This window comes from Agelaius phoeniceus, chromosome Z (genome assembly GCF_051311805.1).
Source record: "Agelaius phoeniceus isolate bAgePho1 chromosome Z, bAgePho1.hap1, whole genome shotgun sequence".
NCBI lineage: Eukaryota > Metazoa > Chordata > Aves > Passeriformes > Icteridae > Agelaius > Agelaius phoeniceus.
Genome location: NC_135303.1, coordinates 44,872,237 through 44,893,513, shown reverse-complemented (window position 1 = coordinate 44,893,513; position 21,277 = coordinate 44,872,237). Strand labels below are relative to the sequence as shown.

Below are 21,277 nucleotides of genomic sequence, written 5' to 3'. Positions count from 1 at the left end.
GGTCCTGGACAGAGGAAGTCTCAAGTGCCTTTAAGGTTATAAAGAAAAAAAAAAAAAAAACAAAACAGAATGAGTTGCTAATTCAATTATACACAAAAGATATTGTTGTAAATTGGTTTTTGTTATTTTTTAAGTTTGAAAAATGTGAGGTCAACATACAGATTTTTTTTGCCAGATTTACTTTCCAATAATTGTGTGTTTTACTTGCAAGCTCATTGTTGAATTTTTTCCAGATACCTAATAGGTACACATGCATCATAGCTACATTTTTTGAGAATAAATTCAAAGTTTTTATTGCCACAGCAAAAGTTCAAAGCTCTGTGTCTGTAGAAAGCAAGCTTTATGCATGCTCAGATATCATATAATATTAAACTTTAATTTAATCTCACAGATCCTGATGTTATTGAAACAATATTTAATTTCTCAGGTAGATTTTTGTTTCTAAGGAACATGCAATGAGCAGATGCAGGTGAGCAAGATCTTGAGGTGGACTTCATTATAGCCAGGTCATTCCTGACAGATTCATTTCCTGGTTAACAGATTTATGCAAGACAGAAGTCTTCTACATTATTTAACTGCCCAAAGGCTTTGTTTTCTGAAGTTGAATCAACATTTGCTGTGCAACTTGCAGTGGAACCTGAAAACAATTAATCATTAGCCTCTTCATGTCAAGTGATGTACAACCTCAGTCTTCTCTTGTGTTGAACAAACTTATTTATTTTTATATTTATTATAACTTAGAGATAAGGGGTATGATTTATTTATCATACCCCTTATCTCTAAGTTATCATTTCTAGCTCTTTCATGATTGTTGGTTCTCTCCTGGATTCTTCCATAATTGTGTAAATTGTCTTGGGAATTTAACATTTCTTAATTAATATCAGCAATGTCTAAAAATATTTAGAAAATATTTCAAATATAAATATTAATAACTACATAGAACCAATTATATTTATAGTATTTTATAAATGTAGTAACATTTAATATGTATAAATATTGTGTCTCTTTTTATTAAAGAAATTTAGGCATATAAAGAACAAAATGGAACTGAACTAAAAATGAAAACTTATAAAATATAAGAAAGACACACACTAAAAATATAGCTTAACTGAATGAGTATGTAATGCATAACAAGTTGAAGCAAGACCTGTATTACAGTGAAATAAAGTTTACAACTAGAGCTGCAAAATGGTATTTTGATATTTACTAGTAAGAGTATTGAAACATTGAAAACAAGGGCCTCTATGAAACAGAAAAAAGAGTAATCGCTAAGCTACTGGTTAAGCTGCCTGGACAAAAATTTCACCTTTGGTATGAAATATATCAAATATATAATTTTTTTGTTACTATCATTATATTACCTTTAAAAATTCTAGTGATAAGTATGTTTCAAACTGTGTTGAAATTACTGAAGGTTTTTTGGGGTTTTTTAAGATGAATAATTTAAAAATAAATAATATATATTTTGGAAACACAGACCCTAAAAGGGTAAGAACACACCCTAATTCACAACACCCTAAAAGGTAAGAACAATGAGTCCAACTGTCTTTCTGCTTTGGAAAAAATATCTAGATATGGAATAAAAGAAACAAAAACCTGTATGCTTACACATGCATCCTGGGAACAGGCTTTTATGTAATAATCAAAGTTTTACTCTCTATGCGATGGTGAGAATGACAGGATCTCCTAGACCATGCATATTGTACTTCCCCACATAATATGTCTGAAAATTGATGCTGGACAGGGTCTGTGTTGCAACTGATAGTGTATTTGTGTGCACGGGTTATCTATGTATATCTGTACACAAGACTCCTTTTATGGAAGTGTCTGATACTGACAAAATATCAGCTATACTGTATGTCAGTCAGTTGCTACTTGGGATGAAATTCCTCCCTGTGAGATTCGTGAGACACAGGAGCTGGTTGGCCAGAGAAGTTAGGGATGCCCAGTCCCTAGAAGGGGCATTGAGTTTCCTGGTCTAGTGGAACGTATCCCCACCCATGCCAGTGGGATTGGAACTAGATGGTCTTTAGGTCCCTTCCAACCCTAACCATTCTGTGATATCATGAATCTATACTTTTCAATCTGATTAGTTAAATTTCAAATCAAGTCATTCATAAATCCACACACTGGCAGTGTACTGTAGCACTAATGGTTTATTCTACATATTACTCCACACTACCACTATGTATGCAAAATCTATATCCTCACATAACTGTGCATGCAGTGTCACAGAGTGATGCAACTCTGTTTAGGGCTGACGGCTGGGTGCTCCCAAGTCATGGAGGTTGAGTTGCTCAGAAGCACTAGCCAAGATGAACCTGGAAGCTCCCATAAGTTGCTTCCTTTATTCAAGGAATTGGCAGCAAGTTTTATTGATTATTGGATTACCATGGTGATGTTCCAACAGTAAATTGCCAATAAACTAGAAATTAGCACAATGCACCCCACAATGACACAAGGGGTTCAAATTTACAGAAGAATGAAATTTGATTGGGGGAGTTCAAATACTGTTGTGTATTTGGTGGTGAAATTCTCCATTTTAACACTTGCATTCAAATTGAGGAGATTAATAGGTAATATTAACCTCAAAAATTATTAAGATAGCTTTCTATTAACCAGTTATACATCTATGTTTTGATAGTGGGTAGCCAAAATTTTCCAAATTTTGCCTTCCCTAACAATAATTCGCCAGCAGGAAATTTTTGCAGCATAAGTACTTTCATATTTAATTCCAGGTCAAAATTCTGCTTTTCCTTCCAGTACACTATTTTTGAGTTGATCAGAGAAAGACAACATTAGTCAAAGAATTGAAAAGAAGATTGGGGTGGAAAGGATGGGTGCAAATAAGAAAAAACATTATGTTCAGCTACTATCATAGATAGAGTCTTAAAGACAAAATCTTTAAGGCATGTTAAGAAGATGAAGGAGATTCAGAAAGTTAAGGAAACATAAAATCCTAAGCACTCCAAGCCGATGAAGGTTAGATTTTGAACTTGACTAACATGATAGGAAAGTACAAAGTGTTAGTATCGGTGGCCACAGTTCTCTTCAAAGAGAGCAGCAGGCACAACCCTACCAGGATTTCTCTTTGGGAAGGCAGTGAGAAAGCTCAGAGAAAGAAAACAGTTCTCATCTCTACTTGCTGTATCTGTCGTTTGGCACATGTGGAATGTGTTAGGGAGATTGTTTACCAAAATTGATTTGTTAATTGGACTCTGGTGATGGTTGTTTGGATTGATTGACCCATTAAGTCAAAGCTGTGTTGTGACTGTTTGTAAGGGGTCAAGGGTTTTCCTTAGTTTAGTATACAGCATACAACATAGTATTAGTGTAGTATGCAGTATAAAATAGTATAGCTTAATAAAGCAATTGATCAGCCTTCTGAAATCATGGACATTATTCCCCAGCTGGGGGTCATCTTGCTGCAATAAGCATCAAGAAAGGAACTGATAAATACAAGGTATGATTCAACATTGAGGTAGATTGAGCACCCTTCAGAGTACTAGTAGAGGAGGCTGAAATAATCTGTGTGTGAAAGACAATTTTTAGTTACCAAAGTAGCTGATAACAGATCAAGGTAGTTTTCTCAGTATAGTGTTCTCTAGTATTCTCAATGTAGAATTCCCAATGCTATAGTATATGGTATTATCATAATTAAAATAATTAGAAATCTTTGTCTGAAATAACATTAGCTCTTCTAGCTTAATGTGACTTACTGTATTTTCTCTGTGAAATGTAGGTACTAACCACTAGCTTGACTGCAGGAACTAATGTAAACTAAGAAGTCTGCCTCTGAAAATCATTGTGGCACAGCTTAAACGGGTTGAAGTCTAAGAAATCCCTGAGGAAAGGCTCTTTCAGAAATGCTCTGGTATCGTTCAGAGTTGTCATTGTGGGAAATATCAGAGAAGCAAACATGAAAAATGCAAGCTGTAAATGTGAGGGAAGCGTATTTTGTGCAGTGAACTATTTGGCAGCATGAGCTGTGAATGAGTAGAAATCTCTGAGCCTCTCCCATCTACCATTTCCTGAGGGACAGAGCAGTCACTATTCACGACTGCCTCCAGTGAGCACCCCACACTTCACCGTGTCAGAGAATTTTACAGCATTTGCATTTTCTTTAGTATATTTCTAAGTAAAATGTATATCTCTTGGAATAAAAATAATTCACTTTAGTAAATGAGGAGTGTAGCTGGGAAATAATTATTAGTAGGAAGAAGAGGGTCTGAAATTTTAAGAGACCTCGGGATAGAACCTAATTTAGCATTTTGTGAAATTATACAAAGATAGAACACAATTAAAATAAACATACATTTTTTCATCTAATACTGAACTACAAAAGACAGATTTAACATGGTTACTTATAGTTTTGGCATTACTTAGAATAATGCTTGATGTAATTTTTTTTCCTACAGTCTCTCCATCTCAGTGTCAAAAGCCAAAAAATTTAATTGTTGAGGATTATACCACTCTATTTTAGAGTAAGCTCCAAAATAAAACAACCTTTCTTAGATCTTTTACTTAAAACAATAATTCCATTGCACTGATTCATGCTGTATCTGCCTGTATTTGCACCTGCCACAGCAATACCTTGCTGAATACTCCCTGAATTTTTGCACATTCCTAATTTCTTTATTTATATTGAAACTCACTTAATTTCACCAAAAAGCTGTTTCCAAAATGCTTGTATTACTCAAAAAAGCACTTTATCAATGGATAAAGTGATTGACTTGCCAATACATACACCATCCTTATGATGTAAGAATATAATCTCTTAGAGTAATAAAGGTTTCAATGCAAAACAATCCAAAGTAAAATATTTTTATTAAGTGTATCTACTGTTTAGAGATCCACTAGCAGTAGTCCCTTTCAAATACTATCAAGAAATGGTCTATTTTTTTCAGAGTTACTTTGCTGTTCCTGTTTTCTACTGTCCAGAAATAGGAATCCAAATAACTCGTGCCTTAATTCCATAGACAAATTTCCTAAAACTTTTTTGTTCCTAACAAGATTATGGTCATGTGGAACACCAACTGACTTTTTAGAATAAGAAATCGCAGTTAGGGAGTCACTGTATTTTTGAATTGAAAAACGTTTTGCTGGCAATGATTAAAAAACTAATATACTGCTTATAGGAAATCTTGTTTTCACTGTTTCCTAACAATACGTTGCATCCTTCACTTGTGCTCAAACAAACCATGCAAGTCATCTGATTTTTTGTTTAAAAAAATAGTGGGTTCCTACCTGTGATCAATTTCATAAAATATTTAGTTTTCAAGCCCACTGCTCTTAGGCTTTCATTGCATCTTGTTCAAGTTTTAAATTAAGTTGTGGTATCAGTTTTGGGTAGAGAGAAGATCTCTCAGATGCCTTGCAGCTGAAATGTATATATGTGCACACCATCCTTCTAGAAAGTGTGCCATTCAATTTTAATGTAATGAGGGGGATATTTTCAGTTAGGCAGAAGAGCATCCTATTTAATGCAGCCATTTGAGAAATCAATTGCAAAATTTATGTTCATCTGTTCATAAAGCTGGGGATGTCAGACTGTAGATAGCTGCTGTTCTGTTAAAAGGTTAATAGGTTAATACTAGGTTTCCTGGTGAAAGCTGCTGTTTCTCCAGGTGCCATTTCATTTTCTTTGGGGCACACAATTAAAAACAACACTTAACATTCTTTGATTACACTGAGAAAGTATGTTTTTGTATAAATAGTCCTTTTGAAATTAATAGGTCCTGTTTAGTAAGTAACATAACAGCCCCTCAATATTCCTAGCTGTGATAGGTAAAAAAAATCACAGCACAAAAAAAAAAGCCCTCAAAAATTCAAATAATGTCTCCTAATTCAAATGTTTATCATGTCCTCCGTCATTTTTCACATTGCTCTATGGGAAAGATATTTCTGATTTCTCAGCTGGGAAGACACTTAAACAACTTAGCAAAATGTGATTTCTTCACCCTGAGAATTTCTTTATTTACTCAGACCAGATGTTAAGCTCAGCAGCAGTCTGTTTCCAATACTGCTAAGGGAAAGTGAGGATTCTTGTATAAAATGAGCAACCTTTTTGTAAATGCTCTTGGATTCTAGTACTGGCAGCTTAAAGATCAGAGCTGAATGTCACCTGTATGTTTAATAAACCTCTAAAAGTCATAAGCATAGTCAAAATAATAAGATGTCTGTGTTTGGCCATCATTCATAAGCAGTTTTATTATTTAAACAGTCAAATCCTTACATTTTTGTGGAAAATCTGAACATGATTTGCTATTGAGGATATCTCTTGCTGTTTTCCTTTTTTATTTTCCAAAAAGAGAGAGAGAAAGAGAGAGAGTGAGAAAGAAAGAGAGAGAGAGAGAGAGAGTTTTTTTTTTTCTTTTATTACTTTTTGACCATGGAGTAGCTCTTCTTTCAGTGTGGTAAATTCCAGTCAAGTATTAGGAAAATTTTTGGCTCTCTTTCTATTTGTTCTATTTGCAAGTCGTGTAGTAAGTTTATCCAAAAACAAATGAGTAGTCATTGCCCACAGACAGATGCAAACCAAAAATTTGATATCTAATATGATAAAAACATGGATCTACCACAGTCTTTCCATTAGTTCTGTTAGTCTCAAGACATTAATATTTATGTAGATCATGTAACATTAACATTTTTGCCCTAATGTGAGGACTGGAAGAAATTCCTTCTGGTTAGTCCATTAGGAAAGTATTATGCTAGATCAATTCTATCTTTGTATAGGTGATTATAATGAAAAATTTGTGAGAGGTATTTTTGCTGAAGCACTTTATTAGAAGAAACAAAATTTGAGAAAATGCCAGTTGGCAATTTGGAGTAGAGGACCTTTAAATATCCCTTCCAAACCAAATTGTTCTATGAGTCTATGAAACTGTGTTAGATATGTGAAATAGGGTTATAATTGTCAAGTAAAATATATTTGGAGAAACATGGTTCTCTGAAAGGAAATTAGGCTTTACTCAAAGCAGAGGACTCTCACATGATTGCTGTGAACATTGGCAGTTAGTGTTTCTGCTTTTCTTTTAATTTTTTTCCATTGTTTCTCCTATAATTTTACTGTCTCGGTCATGTGGTTTCACTGTACATTTCAATTTCATTAATAAAAAATTTAGAGGAAGGAATAAGGCATGTGCTTGAAGTAAGAAAATGCCTTTATGGAAATGCTAGGACTCTTCAGGATGGGTGTGTCAGAGAAGGGCAGAGGCAGTTTCTGCTTTCTTTTTAGTGCCAAGCACACACTGAATGCATTACATAAAGGTTGTAAAAATTGAACTACAATTTCTTTTGTATTCTTCTGATAGCCATGCTTCCAGAGTAGATTTTAATTTTTCTAACTATTTTGTAGTTTGTGAATGGCTAGTTTTGCTCAGATACTGGCCCAAAGTCAGGTAACACAAGAAAATAACTTCTCCTGAAGCAATGACTACATTATCTCCAGAAAAGAACTATAACTCAGCATCTCAGTTTTCTCTGTTTCTCTTCTTTTCCCAGTGAGACAATAATTCATGATTGATCTTACCATAATGACAAAAAAGTGTAGAATGAAACAAGAACTAAGCTTAAATTCTTGGCCTTGACTTTTCAGTATGAACAGGTACAGGATTCTAAGCAGACATTTATGTTCAGCATATTGAGTTTAAATTTTTTATCATGTCACCCTTTATGCATAATCCAGAAGTTCAGTAGTTGAATCTTTTGAATGGCATAAATATTTTAAGAAGAAATATCAAAGGTCTTGCCTGCCTTAATCTAAATTCTTAAAGAGATTGTGCTTATTTCTATTCTATGTTTGCCTCTTGGGGTTACCTTGACTGCCTCTTCGTCTTCATTAACAGATGAATTTGACTTATGCTGCTTAGTTTTTGTTGTCAAGAATTCTACAAAATCCCTCACAAGTCAGCTGAGTATTCTTAGAGCCTTCCTCAATTCCTAAGATTGACCTGTATTATACCTGTGTATAACACAGGTCAATATTAGAGTACCACTTAGCAGTGCATCCGACACAACATAATTCCTCATATTACTTTAGAAGGAAAATTATTTAAACAGTGCATTCTGAAAGTAAAGTAGTTCATTGAACAGTGAAGAAATTTTCTAGTGTTCCTCGTTTATAACAGTAAAAAAACATTCTCCAAGTCATGAAACAACACAAAAATCATTCTGGTAACCTTCATACCATCTAAGTAGATTATTAAAAAGTATCTACTCTTAGAAAACATATCGTTCATTATACAGAGGATGAAGTAACTATTTTTGCTAGCTTTAAAAGTAGTTTGAAGGAAAAGCTTTTCTGTCACATAAATGGGGCAAATTTTAATGCATTCATTGATCCAGATATGGAAGCAGGAATATCTAAAAATGGATGGATAGATAGAACATGTAATGTACTCAAATTAGGGATAGCAATAAGGTAAAAGAAAATTATATAAAACAATTAATTTTAAAATAGTAATCAAAACCAACTATATTATAAATTTGTAAAAATGACATAGAATTGCTAAAATTATAGCTCTTTATTAACTTTTAAGATTAAATGTGTCATGAAAAGGTACTTTTCAATACTTATGTTTACGACTCTTTGTTCTGAATTCAGTCCTGATCCAGTATATGAATTGGGATATTGATCAGGAGACTTCCAGAGGTCCTTTCCAGACAATTGGTCTGTGGCTTTGTGTTTCTTCATAGAAAAATTCAAAAAGCCTGGTAAGTTAGGTCCAGTTCTCAACATGAATCACAATATTGTGGCTGTAAAAGCTGCAAGGCAATGGAATTTAAGAAGCAGAGACTACTCTAATACAAAGAGCTATTGTGACTGAGATCTTAACAACAGAAAGTGGAGAGATAGATTTTGTGTTAGTTATAGAAATAAGCTTTGGAAGCATAATTGTGATAGCTAAGTCAAGGCTCTCTCTTTTTTCTACAAAGCTGTGATTTAGAAGAGCATACCTAAAAGTGCACCTGGAGAAAAATTAGATTAAGCAAGAAGACATTTGCTAAGCAAAGAAGCCTTCCTCTCTGACTTCTCTGGCACCTCAAAATTAAAATAAGCCTAACTAATCTAACCCTGTCTAGTCAGTATGATAAACCAATGGGTGATTATTTCAGGAAAAAAATAACAACATATCAACTGAGATCTTCTTAAATGACTTGTCAGTTTGGTACTAGTTTTTGGTGATATCTTGTACTGCCAAGTGCTTCTCAAAACCAAAATGGTAGAAGTTGTTTAAAGTCCTGAATTCAAAACGCCACCTTAATTAAAAAAAAATTTCTTAAAAATAAGTCAATATTTTCAAGTCAAACCCTGTGCCAGGTAGAAATATGGAAGACTATTTGATTTCATGAACAAAAAAAAAAAAATCTGGACTATCACTTTTAAGAATGATACTACAACTGTTATATAACCAGAAGGAGGATTTTAATTGAAGAGCCACCACACTGTAGATTTCAGCTCCCCAGTGATGTTTTCCTTTAAAGCTATGATTTTTTTTTTAATCAATGACTGTGTTTTAGTGCTTTGTAAGCTCTTCCTTAAGTAATATAAACCTGCAATAGCATTAAGTACACTTTGAAAAAAATGAGACATAAAAGACTACTTCTAGTCCTAGATTTCAATGTGCAACAAGTTTTATCTCCTGCCATGTATGACTACAACTTCATATGCAACTTTAACAGTTTTCACAGATGTGTTTTTCTTTTTTATGAGTGTTTAATGTCAAAGATGTGCTAGGTACTCCCACTTGAAATATAAAAACAGTGAAAGGAAAAAGATCATCCATCTCACTGATCTAGTCAAGGATTTCACTAACTCAAGTTATTTTGTCTAAAATATTATTTTATTTTATGCATTTTATTTGTTGGGAGTTGAGTTTTTTGTTATTTATATTCTTATCAGGTTGATATTAAGATAGTCTGAAGGAGGGAAGTAGTGGCAGACTTTCACCACAATTGTGAAAAATGAGCAGTGTCAACCTGGTAAGTTTATCTTTTTGTTATTGTTGTATTGATGATGGTTTTCCCACTGATGTTCTCATTTATGTTTGTAGCAAGATCACAGTTACTGTTGGTTTTATTCTTGATGTAATATTTCTGTCTTAATGTCTTAAATTTTGATTTATGTTTAAAAAAAAAAAGTGCTCAGCACGTTATTAGCTCTTTGACATGCAATTTTGTCATGGATCCAAGTAGTTTCAGTTCCAGGCAGAGTAGTTAGCACATAAAATTATTTTTTTATCCATTAAGTGTGTATACAATGCTCCTATATTTTTCCCAGCCTTGTCAGGTCTATATTTTGCAATTTGAGAAAAACTATGAAATGAAGGATCTGTGTGTAAAATCTTATTTTTCTGGTTTATTTATTTTATTAATGTCATGGTTTAGGAATAGCACTCCAAATCACCAGTCACTCCTCAACCTATCATTCCTATGGGAGACAAAAGGCAAAGATTATGTGTTGAGATAAAAGCAATGTACTGGAAACAGCAATGAGATAAGAAAAATGGACAGCAATTACAAAAATGTGAAAAACCAAAGGTGTGCAAAAGAGGGTGTTTTACATGGAAAAATGCTCAAAAGCCTGGGACAACAAGAAACAATTGCAGACAGACCCTCTGTGCTTCCATGCTTTTTTTGCTGACCACAGGCTATGCCCACTTTCTTCTCAGAGGCAAGAACCCCTTACTCTTGCCACTAAGCATGACCTTAGGTGGTTTAGAATAATAACCTAGTCATGCCCACACATCCCCAGGCTCTGCTCCCTCATGGCTACTGAAAAAATTAACTCTGCTCCGGCTAAAAAACAAGACAACTAATTAAAATAAAACAAAAAAGGGCAAAACTCCACAACTCTTCTAGGCTTTCAAATTGTAATTTTAAAGCAGGTATTTATTCCAGCCTTAATCATACAAATATTTGCTTCAGGTGAGTTTTCCTTTTATAAAAAATCTTTCTTTGGATTTTTTTTCTTCCCTGAAGAAAGTGCAATTAAAGTAGTGCTATCTCTTTTGGGAGGACAAGTAATTTTAAATGTTTAGGGATAATAGTGTCTAACTCCCCAGTCAAGTGACTGGAATAAACCCTTCTGTTTCCTTTACAAACACACACAGCCTTTGGCTAATGGTGTGCTGTGAAGTGCTGGGAAATGGAAAGACAGTTTTAGAAATTCAGAAATAATTACAGCACTTAAAAGAATAATAAACTCAAGTTTATAATTTGAAAATACTGAAAAACTGTGGTATCATGTGTCTAACATAGTATAAAAACAGATTTATAAATGCATTAAATTTATCATCAAAAAAATACCTGATAAGGAGTTGCAGCCTTCTGTCAAGACTGGTCTTTTATGATATTTAATTTCATATATATGTGTAAGTGCAGTAATTTATGTTTGTATATATGTTTATGTGTATATGTATCTATCTATCTATCTATCTCTCTATCTATCCATCTATCTCTGATGATCGATATCCTTTGTTTAAAGGAAATACAATGATTTCTCTGTTTTATTACCAGTACTGACAATTAATCAGTAGTAGTTTACCTCTGGACTAACTTTTACAGCATAATACATAATAATGACAAAGCAAGAAACCCCTCTGTCCTGGTTTAGGAGTGGTGTTTCCAATTTTAATTTTCCCACTAAAACACCCAAGATCACACCCTGCTTGCTCACTCCTTCCCTCCTGGCTATGGCAGGATGGAGAGGAGAAGGGGTGGCACTAAAATGTAAAGATCCTGTATTGAGATAAGAACAATTAACTAGAAACAGTAATGAAATAAGAAGAGCAAAATAACACTGCTAATACCGATAACAGAGTGTACAAGACAGGAAAATCATTCACAGCCATTGCTCACAACGTGGAGCCCAGCGCCACCTGACTGCAAAACCTGCACACTCTGGCCAAACTGGAAACGGACCCAGCCCCCTCCTGACATCCTGCACATGATATGAGAAGGTATTGACAAACAGGAGTGCTTTCCAGAGGTTAAATTTGCCCCAGGACACTTGGGACTTTCATGCTTTAACATCACCACCTCTCACTTATGTTTCAGGTAGCACAAAAATGCATTGTTTCTCCAATGTGTTTAAAATGTGTTTTAATGTGTTTAAATTGGCAGCTGTTCAGTCCTCCTTGAAAATTCTTGCCATCCAGAAAGTGAAAATACATCTATAGGATGTCTTTGTGGAAAAGCTTGTAAATCCATTATGCAGAACACATAATTTTGTGTAAACCTACCAGCAAGCCCCACTTTAAGTATGTCAGGGATGCATGCACCTTTGAGAATTATTTTCAAAATTGTAGCTTGCTTTGATTCCCATTAGGTATAAGAAGATTTTATGTTAGTTGGTTAGTTGGTTGGCTTGTTTGTTAGTTGCTACTTGGCTGGTTTTTTCTCCACGAGGGGGATTAGATACTGAAGAAAATTTCCTAGAGCAATTATGAGATATCTGTCCTTGAAGAATAAATTGGGCATGATCCTCAGCATTTTGATTTACATAGTCCTGTTTTAAGACGTGAGTGGGACTAGATGACTCCAAAGTGTGCTTCCTTTCAAAATCATTCTGTAGATTTATAGATTTCTGATTCTATGGTTAAAGTTATTCCCAGGAAGGAGTAGGAAAGTCTTATCAGCATTTTTTCTTAAATTCACTAACCACCTCATGGAATTAGTTATGAAATATAAATGAAACTGGCATGAAATGTCAGTATGTTCTGCTTAAAGAAATTGCCAAGTGACTTAAACTGTGAGGAAAAGTAGCTCAGCTTTGAGAAGATCTCATGCTCTTAGGTACAAAGGTTTTGCATACCGTTGCTTTTAAAATAGGAGAAATTGGTAAACTACTGGAAACTCTAACCAAATTTTGTATATAGAAATTTGAAAATCTGGTAATTCACCTTCCTTTGGGAAATCTGAGGTTGAGGTAAAAACTCAACTGCAGACTTCTGAGATTCCCTCTTTGTTTTGGTTTACTTCTTGCTGTCATCTTTTCCAAAAGCAGCTTATAGTAACGGACATGTAACTTTAAATGTTACTATTATGGTTATTTTAGTGTACAGATGTACTTGTATGTTGTTTTACCTAAAGAAAACCAAGAAAGGCTTTATGAATGTAATTTCTTCATTTTTTAAGTGCAGAAGAGTAGAGTGCTGTCTTAGTGTCATAGGAGCAATGGTCAAGGTATAGTTTGCTAGAAGTCAAAGGAATTGCATCAGAGATAAATTTGGACAAATACTGTTTAAGGAAAACAGAGTAATTTGACTGAAAAAGTATCCCACACCCCAAAAGTGATTACTGAAAAAGCACTAATCTTAAAAGCAGCATTGCCATAATTCATGGAACAGGTTAAAAGTACTACTGTTGACTATTTAAGACTTTATTTTTAACTACTTCAAAATGCCATCTAATTCCTGTTACTCTTTCCAGTGAGTGACAGCCTATATTGATAACTGTTAACATTTTCCCTACCTTGATCTTCTTTGGCATTTCTAAAATATCTTCATTTAATACGGAATTCATTTGGAGCTTTAACAATGATTTATAGTCCTTAACTTTTTTTGGTGTCTATGTGTTTTTAAGCATAATTACTATCAGTTTTGTGAGCAATATTTCAAAGATAATGCAATATTAAACACTTTTAAGAGAAATTAGAATATTAGAATTATAGTATTATAATATTAGAATTATAATATTAGAAAATTAGAAAATTAGAATATTTCATTTTAATATAATTATGGTCTTTGATATATATAAAAAGTTACATGATGTTACTGTAGCAAGCAGTATCATCAAGATGAAACCTTGTCTGTTAAATTTCCACACTCTTAGTCTGGGAAGATAGTAGTAGTGAAGTCTTTCCACAGGTATGGGAACAGTTTCATAAATAGCTTTTATACAGGGAAAGAACCAAAGTGCTGCCCTGAGACAATGTGTTATTTATGTCTTGGCTCCCTTGTATTGTTCCAGCTTGGAAAAGATTCCGTTTAGTGTAGAGAGTTTTCCCAGAACCAAATGTTACAGTGGTTCTTCTGAGTAATACAGAATTGTACCCTGCCATCACTGAGACAGAGTATAAATATGCCTGGAGTAAATGTTTCAAGAGCTATCATGTCTGCATCCTATATTTCTTCAAAATCAGTTTCACAGGTTTAGAATCCCACACCTATGTTCATATTCAAGATCTTATTCTATTCCTGTATTGGTAAACTGAGTGTTTGATCAAGCTCTGGAATAAAGGTGCATGCCATGCTCATGTCACTGTGTTATTTCAATACAGAAGCCACAAGATGCTTCTCTTAGGTTGTTATGTTTCTTCATATAAATTGTAGAAGATACTTCTGGGCATGTCCAGTTTCTCAGTTAGTATATGTTATCAGATTCAATTTAATCAAATAAACTAAGCCACTCTGGGCTAGCAATTCCCTGTTCTCTTGTTTTAATGAAATTTTCTAGGGCTTTTCTTGCATTTTCAGATGTATTAAGAATAGAGAAAAGGAATCCCCTATTTCTTCTTTATTATTTCAGGGGGTTTTTTGTTCATATTGGCTTGCTCTTCCTGTCTAGGAGACATCTGTGACAGTGAAAGTGTTATGAAATCATTGTGGAAAGGTTGCTCTTTGATCTGCTAATTTAATAGAGGTATGAAAATCTGTTTTTTACACGCTTTGCAAAGAGTAGATGTGGAGGGGTGGAAGGGTCATAAATGACAGGGAGAGATCAGCTCAGAAAGTAGGACAGGAGTTGTAGCAAAAGTAAAACAATACAGCTGGAAAGAGAATGAAGGCTAGCCTGATAAAATATTACAAAGGTAGTGAGAATGGGAGAGAGAAAATCTGAAGTTAAACAGTGTGTGGTGTATTTTCAGTATGTGGTTATGTCTTCCAGGTCACTTACATTTTTCTGTGCATTATGTCTTATCACAAACATCATAAATTGGAACATTTTAGAAGCAAATAAATGAAAAATTCTGCTTACTTAACAACATTTTCCATTCCCCTTTCTTTAAAATACACCCAGAACTATGACCACTGTCCAATTTATAATGAAGCTGTAAGTTTCCAAAACAAGGAATATCATCAGTCCTTTCCCTGATGTCATAAGAAATGTATGATTTTCTTCCCTTCATAATATTTTCTTTAGTTTTGGGATATCATGCAATTAGTAAGTATAACCCAAGTTACTTAACCTCTTCATTCAGGAGATGCCCCTTTTTTGAGTTGGACTTGATGATCCTTCTGGGTCCCTTCCAACTCAGAATATTCTGTAATTTGGAGAATAAATAATCTGGAGGAAGATTTTGTGATTTTTTTTGCTGGTTCTGCTGGACTTTCATCAGACCATGGAACAGTGAAGGAGGTAATGTCAAGTATTAACAGTTTAGAAATACAGGGATCATATTTGCTTGCTAAACCTCCCTTAGCTTGTTCATGCATTGTTCTTATACAATTTTACCATTCATTTTGTACGCCTAAGAGGTTAGTAAATTTTCTAAACCCTTCTTGTTGAACTCTTTCTCCTAATAACAGCCTAATTGAAGCTCTGTGAAAACAAGTCAGATTTGAGGAAACTGTTTTTTTGCTTTTAAGAATTTCTATGTATTTTGCAGGGTTGGTTTTAAACATTAGATTATACATATGTTTCACTGTGTTCCTGAAGGACATCCAGTCCTCAGCTGGTTTGAAGTAGAATTTATAACCCTTTTATTAATTTTTGATGAGCATTTACCTGTGATGAAAACAGAAAAAAAAGTCTCATTAAGGGAACAGAGTATACCATCTTTAACTATGCTCTTTACTTTTTAAAAAAGCAGAAAACATTCTATGATGCAAAATTGCATAATCTTTTTGCTCTTTTCTGATACTTCTGTTAAAAAGTATGCTTTATAATAGGAATGGAATGGTGTCAGATCCACTTTGAAAGCTAACTATCCAATGCTGGTAAAGAAAGCATCCCCTGACCTATGCAGCAGTGAGTTAGGTTCCACAATCTTATGTTTGGATTTACACGAGCATAAATGTAGTTCTTCTGTGAGTTCTGGCTTATTATTGTTTAATTTTTACTTTGCAATTATTAGTACTAAAAACACTCATCCATAATTTCTTTACACTTTATTAACTTTCAAATACTAATAGTAAATAAAAATTTAAGAGAATGCCAGCCCATATAGATTTTATTTAATTGTGGAACATGCCTCACTCATATTAGAAGAAATCATTTGTCAGAAAAAAGTCTTGAGAGACCTTAATATCGAAAAGCATTTTTATATTTGAGAACTCAAATATTTGACTCACATGGTCAATGAACTGAGTTTAAGGACTATTTTATGTTCTTCTGGAAGAGTAAGCTGATCAGTTCATGAATATATGCTACAACAATTTTCACAATAAACTTCTCTCTATCTAGAAGAAATCGAAGGACACTGCACAAAACTGCTAAATATGATCCTCTTTGTAATATTTAAATATACTTTTTGAAATTTGCTTTGTTGAACCTTACCTAGACAGTTGAGAAATGCTTAACCATCAAAAAAAATGCTTAGTTGTGTTATGTTATTAATCAGAATTTACACCTTTAGCAACCATTCCTACAGCAAAATAAAATAAAATGTAGAAGGGGTAAAAAGGAAAATGAAGCTATAGTACCAAACTTACACACAATGTTGTTTTTTTTAAATTTTAACTGTCAGAAAAGGTTTTATTTTTCAGCACTGATGCATAAATTTGCTCTCGAGATGGCAAGATGGTGATATTGAAGGCAGTTGGTGACAAGAGTGGGTTTTCACTTCATAATTTAATGTGCTTAATTTATCAGTAAGTTAAGGTTATTCGGTAGTCCTATATGTTAAAACATTTTAATTAAAGTAACTTTTCAATTTGCTACTTTATGACTTTGAGCTAGAACTGATTTATTCTTTGTGGAAGGGCCATAAAGCACTTCTCACCTTATAATATATTAGTAGAGAGAAAATTAATATATTACAATCTTTATGACACGATTAATGGCCAAAGTTACTTTACAAACCAATGTCTTCCCATAATATTGCATGAAAAATTGGATAAGATGTGTTTTGCCCAATCTAAATGTAATAAAAGAAGAAAATGGAAAAAAATAGCAATGCATGCAGCAGGACAGAGCAGACAGGTGGCTTGGATGAAGCTGTCTCAAATGTTAAATCCAGTATTGGCTTAATGAGGAACTTCTGTGAGATTCTTTTTTTTTTGTTTGTTTTATGAGCTGTAAGAAGTAGCAAGAATTTTTTTTTCTATTATGATGTATAACAGAAAAAAATGTTCTAACATCTCTGGAAATGCTTTTAGTAGCACAAATATATTTCTCCTGGCCTTTGCCCACTTTTCTAAAAAAAGTCCATAGTGCTTTGTTCTTTTACTGAATTGGCTCCATGCCATTTTACTGCAAGGGTTGAGGAAAAAAAAAAAGAGACATTGGCAAGACATATGGAATAGCCAGCATGAAAGCCATTGAATTAGAGAGCTACTGCCTAAATGGAAACAAGAGAGAACAGTGAGGGGAGAGAACTTATGAAGGTGAGGAGCCCATTTATCTCTGTGCCCAAGACAATCCCGCATGAAGGAAAAGGGAATACACACTCAGGTACCCCCTCACCTGTTAGGGCAAAGGACTTAAATCACTGGACACTCCATCTTTAAATAAGCTCTGTCCTCTACAAGGGCTGTCTTAGAAGATGCAGGTACATGTAAGGACTGTTTCCAGTAAATTTCACCACCTGAAGTCTCTTAGAGAATCATTCAACAATTCATTTAGAACCATTATCCTTTATCCTGTCACAAGAGGTCGTGCTAAAAGGTTTGTCCCATTTTTCTTACAAGCCCCCTTTAAGTTCTGAAAGGCCAGTGCCTAAATGTTAGCCGGGAGTCTTCTACTGGCTAAACAACTTCAACTCTCTCAGCCTTTATTCATAGGAGAGGTGTCCCATTTCTGTGCCATTTTTAAATGTTTTCAACTAACTGTATTAAGGTTTCAGATTGTTAGTTCTTCTTTTTTCCTCATTTCACTTTTTCTCATCCCCTAATCTTCTCTCTCTACCTCTGTCAATGTATATTGACAAAATTGAGCATTATTCTTGCTGTTTCTTTTCATGCTTAAGGGACATCCCAGAACACTCCAACTTGCATTTTTATATTCATTTTAATTTTAAATAAATCTAGTGCACTCTCTTACTAGAAGCTCTTTCCTTTCTAATGGAGCACATCATAATCAAAATTACAAATCGTCCTCACCTAAAGTAAAAGAATAAATTTGATTAATACAGGAATAGGCTGGTAATGTGTAATAATTATGGCTAATGTGTCACAAGAGGCAATAAATATGGATAGTAAGATGTACAACAGCCATTTTCAGGGATGTGAAAGCCACTGAATATATTCCTTCTATTTCTTCTAGTTTGTTTCAATATGTAAATTCATCCTTTTAAGATTATGCAGCTGTTGTCAAATTAAAAATTTATCTATAGCCTACCAAGATACAGAAGAATTTTCCAGCAGTAAACTTTTCTAGAAAAAGGAGAGGAAGCAAATAAAATTAATAAAATCAGAATATTCATTGAAAATAATACATCAATTCTCATGAAACTGCAGATGTCTAAAGGATATGTAAGCATACCTACATTCATGGATGCATGCATTTTTGCTTTTGTAAAGGACCAGCTGCTCTCTGGGGTGGTGATGTGCCTTTAGGAAGCTGATCAGAGTCCATTTCCTCTCTCCCAGTTGATTGTGAGAAAAATATCAAACAAAACAAGGGGGGGTTCTTCTCATTATGCATTACTATGAATTTCAAATCCAAAGTTAGAATTGTATCTGAAGTAAATGGGTGAAATCCTTCAAGACTTTTTCACCAGCACGTAATTTCATTAGAATTCATTAAGTCACTGTAGAGAAAAAGAATAGAAAAAAAAAAATAGCAGTCCCAGGGAGGGTTGTTCCTTTCAGCTTTCTTTTTCCTCCTTTGAATTACATACTAGCAAGACTTTTTGAAGATTTTATGTCTTGCTTTTTATGAGGGTTTGCATTGCCACCTCCAATGTACTGCCAGTAAGGCAATATGGTTGGGTCTAAAATTTTGATCAACATATTCTCAAGTTCTGAGCAGATATAAGTGTAGCATTGTATCTTATCTCTATACTCTACTGAATGTGTTTTATTTCTGTTAAAAATTATGTATTTATATGACTGTAAAACTTGGAAGGAGTTTCGCATATTAAATTTTGCTACAGAATCAAAAATTAAATCCTTCTCTGGATGTTGGCAGGCTAAAGCACCAACATTTAACTGCAAAAAGTCAGTAGCTTAACTAGTTTAGTGTTTTGGGGTGGTTTTTTTCTTCTTATTGCACTGCTGTTATGCTCATTCAATGTTGAAATTTGAAGAAGCTCTATGTTATCTGAACATTAATATTTTCTGTGTTCTATTTTGTGCTTGTGTGTTGAATTTTAATTCCCCTGGACTGTGGTTCCCCTGAACCCTAGACTGTGACTGAGTTAAAATACTAATAGTGATTAACACTTGGACTGAGTGATATGTAAGTAGTGAAAACCTTCTGTAATACTCAGTCTTCTAGAAAGAAGAAAATTTGGAAATAAGAAATAAGTCAGTGAGTCTTTTGACAAAGCCTTTTTTGGTTTCAGATTTAAGGAAATTTTATATGTGCTACCATTTTATGAATGGTGTGTTAATTGAAATTCTAGATGTTAAAGGGCAAGGTGTTTGATTTCATAAGCCTGGCAGGATACTAATCCCTCTGTATTTTTGTTTAACTTCCACGAATTTCTCAAGAAAATACAGCTTGCTATATTTAAAAGGCTTAACAAGGAAATGAGTGGGTTTGATTGTTTAGTTTGTTTAGGAGGACATTTGAGTTTGGCAAATACTTATCTCAATTGTCATACACCTCAGCATGCCCCTTCCTTAAATTGAAGTCATATTGTTTATTGTGGAGTGTAAGAGCTCCACAGATTGTTGCTCCATTTACATACTCAAGCAATGAAATTGTGCAAATTTCCATAATGGCACATTTAAGGGACATAAATTTTGTTTTATTATTCTGCAAATATTGGGCTATCCATGATCAAGATGGTTTTTGGTATAAGCTGTAGAAGAGGTAAATTGTCTTATTGTTAATCAGAACACAAGAGAAAAAAATGAAAAAAAAGTTAACAATAATCAAACAACAAAAAACCCTCAAACCACCAATTTTTTGGAACTACGAAACTTTAAGAAACATTTATTTGGAAACTTTCTGCTTCTGTTATTCCTTCAGGAAGTATAGAGGCTCTGTTATGCATCTAGGATGAACCATCATGATGTTTGTCTTAGTCAGTATTCTAGAACTGAATAAAATTATTAGAGATTGGCAGAAGGCAATCTGACACAGGAAAAATTAAGTCAGGTAGAGGATACGACAGCTTTTTTCTTCTTTCCCGCGAAAGAAAAATGGAATATTTTGACAAAAATATTTTAAAGTATTCCTTTTAACCACAAAGGCATTTCAGGGGTCATTTTCTGATTAGCATTATTTATAACATCATCTTACATTAGAAGGCAGAAGTTAGATGTCCTTGTTTTTATTTTTATGCAGGAAATATCTATAAACTCTCAAGACTATATCTTCTTCTGAAAGTTCAGGAAGTATTATGGCCTTTAACATCCCAGCTTACACAAAACCAATTGTGAAGTCCAGGCAGAGTGTCTGCCACGTTTGTGGAAATTTATTGCAAAGCAGGAAGAATATTTTGACAAAGCTCTTTACTGCCTTTTAAGTGCAAATTTCACATTCTTAGTGTGCTTCAAAGAATTTTTTCACAGAATCACAATAAAATGTAGAAATATTTTGTCATTGCCATGTAAGATTTGAAGTGAGACACTACAGAGAATGGCATTTGTTATTAATTACAGGTCTAGGTCTCCTTTGGCATTCTCAACAGCTTATTTTTCAGATGTTATGGAGGATAGCAATTAACTTTTCAAACAGGGCCACTCATGAGAATCCCAACATCTAAAATTAGATCTCTAAGTTAAAAAATCTTGTCTAAAACCCTGACTTTCCTTTGCTGCTACTAATGTTAATAATAAACCTCAGGGCCTTAAGATCTCTTCTCATTTACACTTTCTCTTCTCCTCTGTGGATAGTTTGTTCTGGGTGAATCCTCCTGTGTTATCAAGGCTGTATCTGCTGCATTCCTTTATAATAAAAGACTGCAGTGCCACTTCAGTAATTGCTGGAGACAGCTAGG

General features: G+C 33.9%; 1 protein-coding gene across 5 annotated transcripts in view; it reads left to right on the top strand.

Moving 5' to 3' along the window:
- The window catches only part of LOC129133064 (leucine-rich repeat and immunoglobulin-like domain-containing nogo receptor-interacting protein 2), a 484,996-nt gene that overhangs the window by 239,830 nt on the left and 223,889 nt on the right, over window positions 1-21,277 (top strand). For 3 of the 5 annotated variants that reach the window (XM_077172066.1, XM_077172060.1, XM_077172063.1), the window contains exon 3: window positions 9,905-9,984. The exons of the other annotated variants lie outside the window; for them this stretch is intronic. The gene's annotated coding sequence lies outside the window, so the exon portion shown is untranslated. The remainder of the gene's footprint in view (window positions 1-9,904; window positions 9,985-21,277) is intronic. 5 annotated transcript variants of the gene reach the window in all.